The sequence below is a fragment of the Sinohyriopsis cumingii genome, chromosome 10 (assembly GCF_028554795.1).
Source record: "Sinohyriopsis cumingii isolate HCF-2022 chromosome 10, ASM2855479v2, whole genome shotgun sequence".
Classification (NCBI taxonomy): Eukaryota; Metazoa; Mollusca; class Bivalvia; order Unionida; family Unionidae; genus Sinohyriopsis; species Sinohyriopsis cumingii.
Window position 1 is genome coordinate 54,151,868 of NC_142970.1, and position 9,834 is coordinate 54,161,701.

General features: G+C 32.9%; 1 long non-coding RNA gene across 1 annotated transcript; it reads left to right on the forward strand.

Moving 5' to 3' along the window:
- The first annotated feature begins 446 nt into the window (after positions 1–446).
- LOC149790176 (uncharacterized) lies at positions 447–7,192 on the forward strand. Its single transcript, XR_016424030.1, has 3 exons — positions 447–597; positions 1,010–1,145; positions 7,082–7,192. It is a non-coding gene; the product is annotated as an uncharacterized LOC149790176 (long non-coding RNA).
- The last annotated feature ends 2,642 nt before the right edge of the window (positions 7,193–9,834 follow it).

The following is a 9,834-nucleotide window of genomic DNA, read 5'->3' on the forward strand; positions in this document are numbered from 1 at the left end:
GTGATAACTGTCCCTTTTGAAGAACGATTAGAATGATCTTTGGGTCTTTAAAACAGCTTCTGTTACATGAAGCAAGGTTATAACGCACGTGGAAGGATGACAGGTTTCGCAATAAGCACTGTTAAAAAATACAACTAAATACGCTATCTGGTTAATATCAGCTATAGGCTATTAAATGATGATATATTACGAAAATAGTATTAGTGTTACATGTCAGGGTTTGTGTTATGCTTTATAAATGCAACTATTCCCAATGTCAACCGCAATGAAAACGAACACTACTGGAAGCACAAAAAGATGCTTCAATACTTGTTTTCAACTGACACATTATTCATATCATTTTAAGAGTCAAATCTATATTCCGATTGCAAAAGCTGCACTTTGCCTAGCTTACAGTAATGCGAGTATTCTTCACATTATTTCCAGTCTTGGAGCATGGCACGATGGCGAGGGGACGGCCATAGCTTGTGACCCTGAAGATTATTTTATTATGAATCCATTTTCCGAAACCACCGGCCAATCAAGGTCATACTCCATGAACAACTGGCTTTTTTCTAAGTGCTCCCTTGATTCGTTCAAGAACACACTGAAGAACAAGTATGTACATTTAATGTTGTAATATAAAACAATATATATTTGCATTTTTCAGACTTCCCCTGAAGTAATCCATAATGAGAAAGATGAATTATAGCTTGAAGAATGGCTCACTCGAAGCTATGTGTTATGCATATTTGATTTGTAAAAACAATTATAGAACTAGGTAATGTTAGATACGCATACATAGATATACACATACATATATTAACATATATAGGGGGGATGCGTGTGTGGGTTTGGGTTTGTGTGCGAGTGTGTGTGTATTTCCATATTCGTATAAATATACAAACATATGTATGTAATGAGATACTTTTCTAGGGATTGATGAAAGAAAATGACCGAAACATATTGTTTACATATCTCATTTTATTTATTCGTATCTCAAAGCTAACACTATATTTTCATATTTCAGAGACTGTGTAACTAATAAGGGTATGATATACAGCCTGCCGGATTGGATGAAGCATATGCGCAAACCACCAGCACTGGTGTACACTCAAAATGAGCAATGTCGTCTCATTAATGGACCACATTTTGTCTACTGCGGGGTATGTCCCGCTTTTTTAAATTATTGTGCATGTGCTTTTTTCTATCTCATTGAATACTTATATTTGTGAAAAGCTAATTAACTTTCTAAAATGACTTCACTATTTATTTTTTTTGTTACAAATTTATTTCATCCAGGAATGATTTTGATGCCTTTGATTGCAAATAATATACATGAAGCATATATTCATAGTTTCAACGGTATTTCAACACAGATCAGACTATATACTACCGAGTAAATAGGCCAATTACATGTCAGAATGGAATAAACCTGGCAAAATCTTTAGGAAGTTAAAATTAAGTAAATATGAAATAATAATATATACAAAAATAAACAGTGCACATTAGAACAACAGGTATACGAAGTAGACGATGAAGGTACAAATATGAACAATAAGCATTTGGTTTTAAAGTTCCAGATTGTCAATTCTTCTTTCGGACATTATCTAGTGGGTGGCTTATAGGTAAGAGGTAGAGTAAACATTACTTTGCTTTTTAATGAGCAAAATATGAAAACATATTGTATTTTATTTATAAAGAAAATTAAGACGATGTGTTCAGAACTATGTGGCGTTAGTGTTCGTACCTTTATTTATGCTTAATTAATCTGATTTGTGCGTGTTGCAAACATGTGTTCTTGGTACTATTGTGCTAAATTCTTCCCGGCATGATGTTCGTACATCATACAGTGACAATGAAGTGCCTGTTTGAATATTCAGTAAGAGTAAATATTCGTTTAGAGACTGCCAACTGTTCATAACTATCCATCATAACATGTAAGAAACCATTGCATCTGACGAACATCTTCATATACCAATCCAAGCCGAACCTTATTTTTGTACTTGTCATGGAAGTTATTCTCCGCATTTTTTTTGTGTTTCTCCGCAACGCTTTGGAACTGGTATTCTTGGAATCTCGATGTAATGTAAATGTGGTAGGCTACTTGATTGATATACATCAAAGTATATCTACACATCAGATGGACTATTCATTATTATACTGTCATGATGGGCATTGCATGGCTTAACACGAAAGTGTATTAAGCCGGCGTTTGTCCCGGGATAACTTATGTGACCGAAGTCAAGAAACAAATAATCAAAGGGTCATATATATCACCTCTCTTATTTTGACGATGAGCTTTCTCTGGATTATATTGTATACCAAAGATGTTTTAATAGCACGATTACTTTAGTTTTTTAAGCATTTGGTAACATACGAGTTCAACTGTATTTGATAGGAAAAGCGAATAAACCTTAGGGAGAAAATAATGCGCTAATCCTGTTTTGCTTTGCTCAAAACATAAATATGTAATTTGAAAGGTTCAGGAGATGCCTCTAACTAAACACTCAAATCAATTCATTAACATGCAACTGTATTTTTTCCACTTCTGGATATTTTATATGCTGTGTACAGGTTAGTGTCTGACCAATGTTTGACAGTCGTGTCGCAATATATACTTTTAACTAGTATAATGAATTGCAAAATATGCATGAAATAAAATTACTAATGTAAGAACCCAGTTAGTGTATTAATAATTACAACTGTTCCACACTGGCACGTTAACTGCGACGAATGATATACCACATCACTTACTTACAGTTTGATGGAGAAAATATAGACACACGGAATTAAAACGTTGCATGAATTACATGATTTAGTAAACAATTTATTTTAAGTAGCCTTCCTGACTTAAAACACGAATGTGAGTTTTTTTTTCTATATTCATCTCTTTTTTAACTCCTGGTAAATGATTTTAATTTCGCTCATGGCTGTAATGTCTAAATAATATCGTTTTTATGTTTGCATATGTCAATATAATTTATTAGGATCGTAATATTTCCAAGGATATATAAATACATCTTTACGTACATGTAGAGAATTCTTTAAAATAAAAAGGTCTTAATAATAAGATTTCAATGGCGCTGATGACTTAATTGCTCAGCTGCTGGTGGTTTTTTGATACTTTTTGACAAAGGCCAAAACGACACAACATGTTTATTGTGTTCTGTCATATGTGTTCTATAGTAAAATAGTCTCGCATAAGGTGTAAATAAGGAGGGAACCTATCAATCAGTTTATTTCTGATTTCGGAGCCGTTACTCTTAGCGTGTTCGTGTTGTACGTGTTCGAGAGGAAACACGTTCGTTTGAACTGTTAAGTGGAAGAGAAAGTACTTATTCCTTTGACTATACTATTATTTTGGAACTGTTATAAAGAAAGAATTATGGGCAACGCCACCTTTAAAACTCCAGGGTTCATGGGAGACCCGTACTATTCTTTGAAATATGACCTTTTCGTTCATTTATGACTTTCATTGACCGTTATTAGGACTAATTTGGATTCACCTCATTACTCTGTGAGTTTCTCCCACATTTTAATTTATAATTGTGATAGTTAGATTATTTGTTAAGGTTGCAAAGCTTGTTGGTAATGGTTTTCGTTTATTTTAGTTACTTTGTGACCCGAGAGTCGCAACAGTGAGCCTGAAATAAACAATACAAATTCATTTATTACGATTTATTGTTAAGGCAAGGATGCGTAATAAAATAGTAAGGTCACATTGTGAATGCACAAACGATAAATGTCTTTATGTCATGTACTCATTATGATGATTACACGTGACAGTATAAATGACGTGGTTATAATTTTAAAAACGAATAATTTGGATGCCAAGATGTTTTAGAGTCCATTAAGCCGATCTCAAAAATGCAACCTACGTTTTTGTAAGAATTTCTATTTATTTTTGAAAGATTATATTAAACATATGTCCTTGCTATTCAACATTGTAATTAATTGAATTGCACTTCAATTCAACATTTTAAATGAAGGCTACCAGTACAAATGTAATGTTACATAATGCGTCATGGGTATTGGATTACTGTTTTGCGTCATGTTTGCTGAAGTAAGATATGTACAAGTGAACAATACAAAAGGTATAATGACAATCTCTCGGTATTGCGTAATATACAAGTGTGAACAGAAGAGTTAGAATTGTCATCAGATTATTGTGCAATGCTTGCAAGAATGATTCGCTTTATGTTTAGCAGTATAGGTAGCATGATCCTAAATGATACAAACCCACCACAAAAATGCCTTATACGTTGATAAAAATAACAAAATAAAAATGATTGAAAGCATGACCATATGAAACAAAAATAAATTCATAGCAAATTATTTTTTGGAAATCCATAAACACTAGAAATATTATTTAGTTTGCCAACCCATCGTACCCTTGACAATTATTCCCAATGAAAATGATATATCTCCCCAACGAATAATTATAAAATAATCAAAGAAGAGATTCGAATAATAATAACTGCAGCATAATTGCTTTGCACCGTAAAATATGAAATCAGGACATAATTCAATATCGGAAGAACGAGTTGTATCGTCGATTAGGTTTACAGTCAGCTGTAACCGCTATCTTTTCTGTCAGTTAGAAACCATTGAATTTCACCGTCAATATAGAAATCTTGATTTTCTCCGTTGATAAGAAAATTTTAATTTTAATAACAGATAGAAACGTCCAACTTTGATGACAGTTAGAAAACATTGAGCTCTAATATCAATTAGAGAACCTTGAGCTTTTATGTCAGTTGGTAAACCTTGAGTTTTATTCTCCTTTAGAAACATTAAGCATTACCGTCAGCTAGAAAACTCAGGATTTACAATTCAGTTTGATAACAATTAGCTTTGCCATCAATGATAAACCATGAGCTTTACCGTCAGTTAGAAAACAAGAAATTGTACAGTCAATTTGAAAACCTTAATCTTTTGAGTCAATCATAAAACATTGAGGTTTACCGTCAATTAGAACACCTTGAGCTTTACTATGAATTAGATGACTTTGAACTTTATTGTCAATTAGAAAATCTTGAGTTTTGCCATCAACTAGAAACCATTGACTTTATCCGTCAATTACAGAACGTTGAGGTGTACCGTCAATTAGATAATCTTGAACTTTAATGTAAATTAGAAAACCTTGAGCTAACCATGAATTAGTTAACCTCGATCATTACAGTAAATTATGAAAGGTTGAGCTTCATCGTCAATCGAAAACCATTGACATTTACCTGCACTAAGAATCTGCGATCATTACCGTCAATTATATACCCTTGAGCTTTATTGACAATTAGAAACATAAAGTTTTACCGCCGGTTAAGCTTGAAATAAAGTAAGCACAAATGTATTGGTTTCCATTTGGCAAATATACCTTAAATCATACATTATATTTAAGATAAATTAAACATTTCATTAAAAAAAAAAACGTTTTCAAACAGATGGGAAAGGTTAATTTGGCAGATAGCTTTTATAAAAAGAACAAGTGAGAAGATATGTACACAACATATATTGGATCTGTTTTTACATAACAGGGCTATTACAAAGGTATACAATGCATCTGATGTTTCCACATTAATAACTGAGCTGATGTTTGTTACCTGTTTGTCTGTGCTGACTCCTAAATTGAAATCCGTTTTTTCTCATCACTTTAACATTTCCTGAAAAATGCCTGCCATCCATTTTGTACATATGGTATGTAGACATACGTACAATTATTATTATTATTATATATATATATATATATATATATATATATATATATATATATATATATATATATATATATATATATATATATATATGTATATATATACGGGTTTATTCACTACACGCTTATAACAAAAACATATATATTTAATTGAATATATTTAAATCGCTGACCATCCCTGCTACTTACGTAATTAAGTTTATTTTGAAACGAATCGTGACAGTTAACGCTTCCTTTGAATATTTATTTATTTATTTATGTATTTATTTATTTATTCTTCATAACGATCTGATTGTAGATGAGGAAATGTTTTTGTCCATCTCAGCAAAGCGGCCAAAAATTGCATACAGTTGAAATATGTGGCTTGTGTGGGGTGATTTCTCATTTTTAGGCATACTTATTGATCAGCAGGCTACTGCTGATCCCTGAAGAAAGAAAGGCCTGTAGAAATGCAGCCCGCAAAGTTGACCAAAAAAATTGAATTGTATTTCATTGTATTTTATATGAAAAGCATTTCGTTACAATTGTTGTCAAAATCTTATAAAGTTGTGTTCTTGGACCTTTACTTGTTTAATACATTCTAAGAATATATTCGACATATTTATGTGAAACTTGAATGCATAGGTGAATTTTAAATCAGCATGGCAAAATTATATAAGATTACTTCACATAACAGGAGCATTTTGTCCTCTGTTTTGAAATGCATGCCCGTGTAACATATGAGGAAAATGCCCTGTAATTATAACAAACTTGACTATTGAAACTACTATGCCGATATAAAGACGTTTGCTAGCAATAGATGCAAGTAAATGCAAGTAAATGGCTTGTGCGTGAATGGTACTGTAAGATGAAACGCAAAAACACAGCGATAAAGCTGACATTGAAGTAAATAAATATGTACAGTCCCATGGCATAGCTAAGTTGATCAAGGTCTGCATAATTATGACTAATTCCCCATCTGTTTAGGCTTATATCGAAAGCGGGAAGAGCTACTATTTATCAAGGACATATATTTTTGTCATTCATTATTAATAGTACAGATTTAGGTTGAATATAAATCAGTTCATTTTATCACAATTCATATTTTACATGTAATATATATATGAAAACATGTAATGCGGAAGGTTAAATATTGGAACTTAATTAACAAAGTTATTGCTACAGCCTCAAAAATACCTCAAATACAACTCTGGAACGAGCTCTACTATTAACAGCGTCATCAGCTATTAAGCGCTCTGGAACCAAAAAGGAAACAGTAAGTAAAGAGACTACAGGTTCCCCAATATGGGAGCATTGCAGATCCTTAAAAGATTCGACCTAGCGTGGCTAGGTAGATCAGTGACCAAAAACGCCTTTAGCTATACGTCAGAGTTCGACGTTTCTTTTTAGACACTGCCTGGAGAAGCGTGTCATGTATTGAGATGCAGGGATCCAGAAACGAACCTATGCCTGCCCCATTATATCAGTGCACCCAGTGGAACAGAATGCGGTGTACATAAAGTAATACGTTCTCCCACGCCACATCACCTTTTCTCTCTCTCTCTCTCTCTCTCTCTCTCTCTCTCTCTCTCTCTCTCTCTCCGGAAATGCGATACGCCTTCGTTGTTATGCCAGGCACATTGTCCGAATGGTATTTTCAATCAAAGCTATCAGATGTAATCAATATAAATCTTATTATTGTCGTTAAGTATGATTAGGTGTGATTACAAATTTAGTGTTTCGTACAGTAATTCACACTAACATGCACTTTCTTATTCATAATATGCACAGCCTTTCAAATTCAGTACCCATGGCGGCAAGGTGCGCAACATTTTCACTGTGACACACACACACATGTATGTATGTATGTATATATATATATATATATATATATATATATATATATATATATATATATATATTCATTTTGCAGTGGTGCATGAAGGGAAGGTGCGATGAGAGATATTCGAACAAATTAGGCAATTAGAGAACGCTGATATCAATTTGTGAGTACATTTATTTGCATGTACGGTTGTCAATTGTCAGCTTGTCAGTTGCTTGGATACAAGTACGGTTTCTTTTAAGACCAGGCAAGTCAGGCAGCCACCGGCGTCCTTTGGCAAGCCACTTCACATCAAATGCCTCTGCAATATATATGCTTTCAAGTTTAAGTGTTGTATTAAAAACACCAAGCAATTTTGAAAACATATGTTAAGCATCCTTGGTTGAATGTGTTAAAAATAAAATTTGATTTTATTCAGATATTAATTAGTAGCACCGTGTAATGTGCGGTGCTAATATATTAATCATTCTGGCTCTTTTACTACTAATGATGGTGACAAGACAATTCAGTTACATGTACTTCAAAGCATATGAGAAGCAAATTCGCTGAATTAATTCCTGAAATGGAGATGGCAGTAAATTAAAACATTCCTTGTATATTGCAGACACAGGCCGCATGATGCAACACGATGCCAAGTATGAATTCAGATGATATAATGAAAACGTACCTTTCTGATTTTGTTGCAGAAAGTACTTACAAAATACCTATAAAAATTCTAAATATTTATACCGGTATAATTTACAAAATTACCATGAAATTAAATGTAATTTATTGTAACCAGAATGATATATGAATAAAATGCACGAAAACATGTATCGTATCCATATATATAAACATTTGACTATTGAATGATCCAATATTGCATATGTTCTAATTTGCCATGTTACGTACTTTACTATTGCATATAGAGTTCTAGGTTCCCCTGAACCAGAACTGTAAGGCCTCTACGAAATCTCAACCATATGTAATGCAAAAGGCCATGCCTGTTTTATTGATATATTCCATGGATCCAAACAATGCGATTTCACCATGTTAAATAGAGTTTCAATATCTTGATCGATCCGTACCAGAGCTCCGATTCGCCCAATGGGTATGTGCGAAAGCTGTGAGATTTGCTAGCTGAGTAGATGGTTCTTGACAAGGTTTTGCATCACTTAATTTAATTACTGAAATGCATTTTTCTTAAACGCAACCAGTGTATGTAGCAAGCTAGGTTTAAGAAATTATATTTAAGTACATGAAATAAATAAATATTGTTCTAGGCCATTAAAGCTGCAATGTCTGTATTTATCACAACACTTTTACGTATACATATTATGTTTGACTCGCATTCTTTAGTATTTGTACAAAACTTTAGTAGCATTGTTGTTCAATTCAGAGTGTTAAACCAAATTATTACAACGGGATGGTTCAATTTACCTGTGTAATCCGTATAAACATGCATTTATAAATAGGCAAATAGTTGAAAAGATCTTTGGAGAAATAATCTGAATCAAAAACCATAAAACGTATTATCAACAAACAAATACAATAACCACACCATAAAGTGATAGCTTGAAAATAAAATTAGCACTCAAGATCCATTTGGTGTTTGTACAAATATATAGTTTTGTAAAAAGAAACTAGGGCTTAATTAATCAGTTGGTCTCCCGCCTCAGGATTGTCAATATCAACACTGGTGACATAGTTCTCAAAGAACATTTGTGACTGATTCTATTGTTGGAATTTATAATTATTATGGGAATTTCAGGTTGAATGTATATAAAAATAAATGTAACGCCGTATCAATAGTTCCGTAGGAGACATAGAAAAAACTGATTAAACCCGATGAGGGATAAAATCAATACAAATGTAAAATATGATACTTATTTGCTTTGTGGATTGTTATGGATCAAGATACATTCAACGATTTGCAAAGAAAAATATAACATTTGTGCAAAGGTTTGAGTCGAATATGTGTTGGCAGTTTTGATGTGAATAAGAAAATACTGGTCATTGTAACAAAACAAAAATCCATATTTGTGAAATCCGTGAACATCTTAAACACTCATCAAATCACTGGTGACTTGTTCAAGACAGTAGCGATTTCGTTATATGTTCATCACTTGATGATGAGTATAGTAAAGTGGTCTCTGAACTCCGGTCGTAAACAGTCGCGTAAGCAAGCAACCCCCAGTCAAATTTCAACTGGACGACAACGGCCATGAAGGTATGAGCGAGAATGAATGCGATAATGTTGTTAATATAATAGATAATTACAATGTATGACTACCAGTAATATCATATTAAGACTAATTGATTGACATCAAACAAATATGTT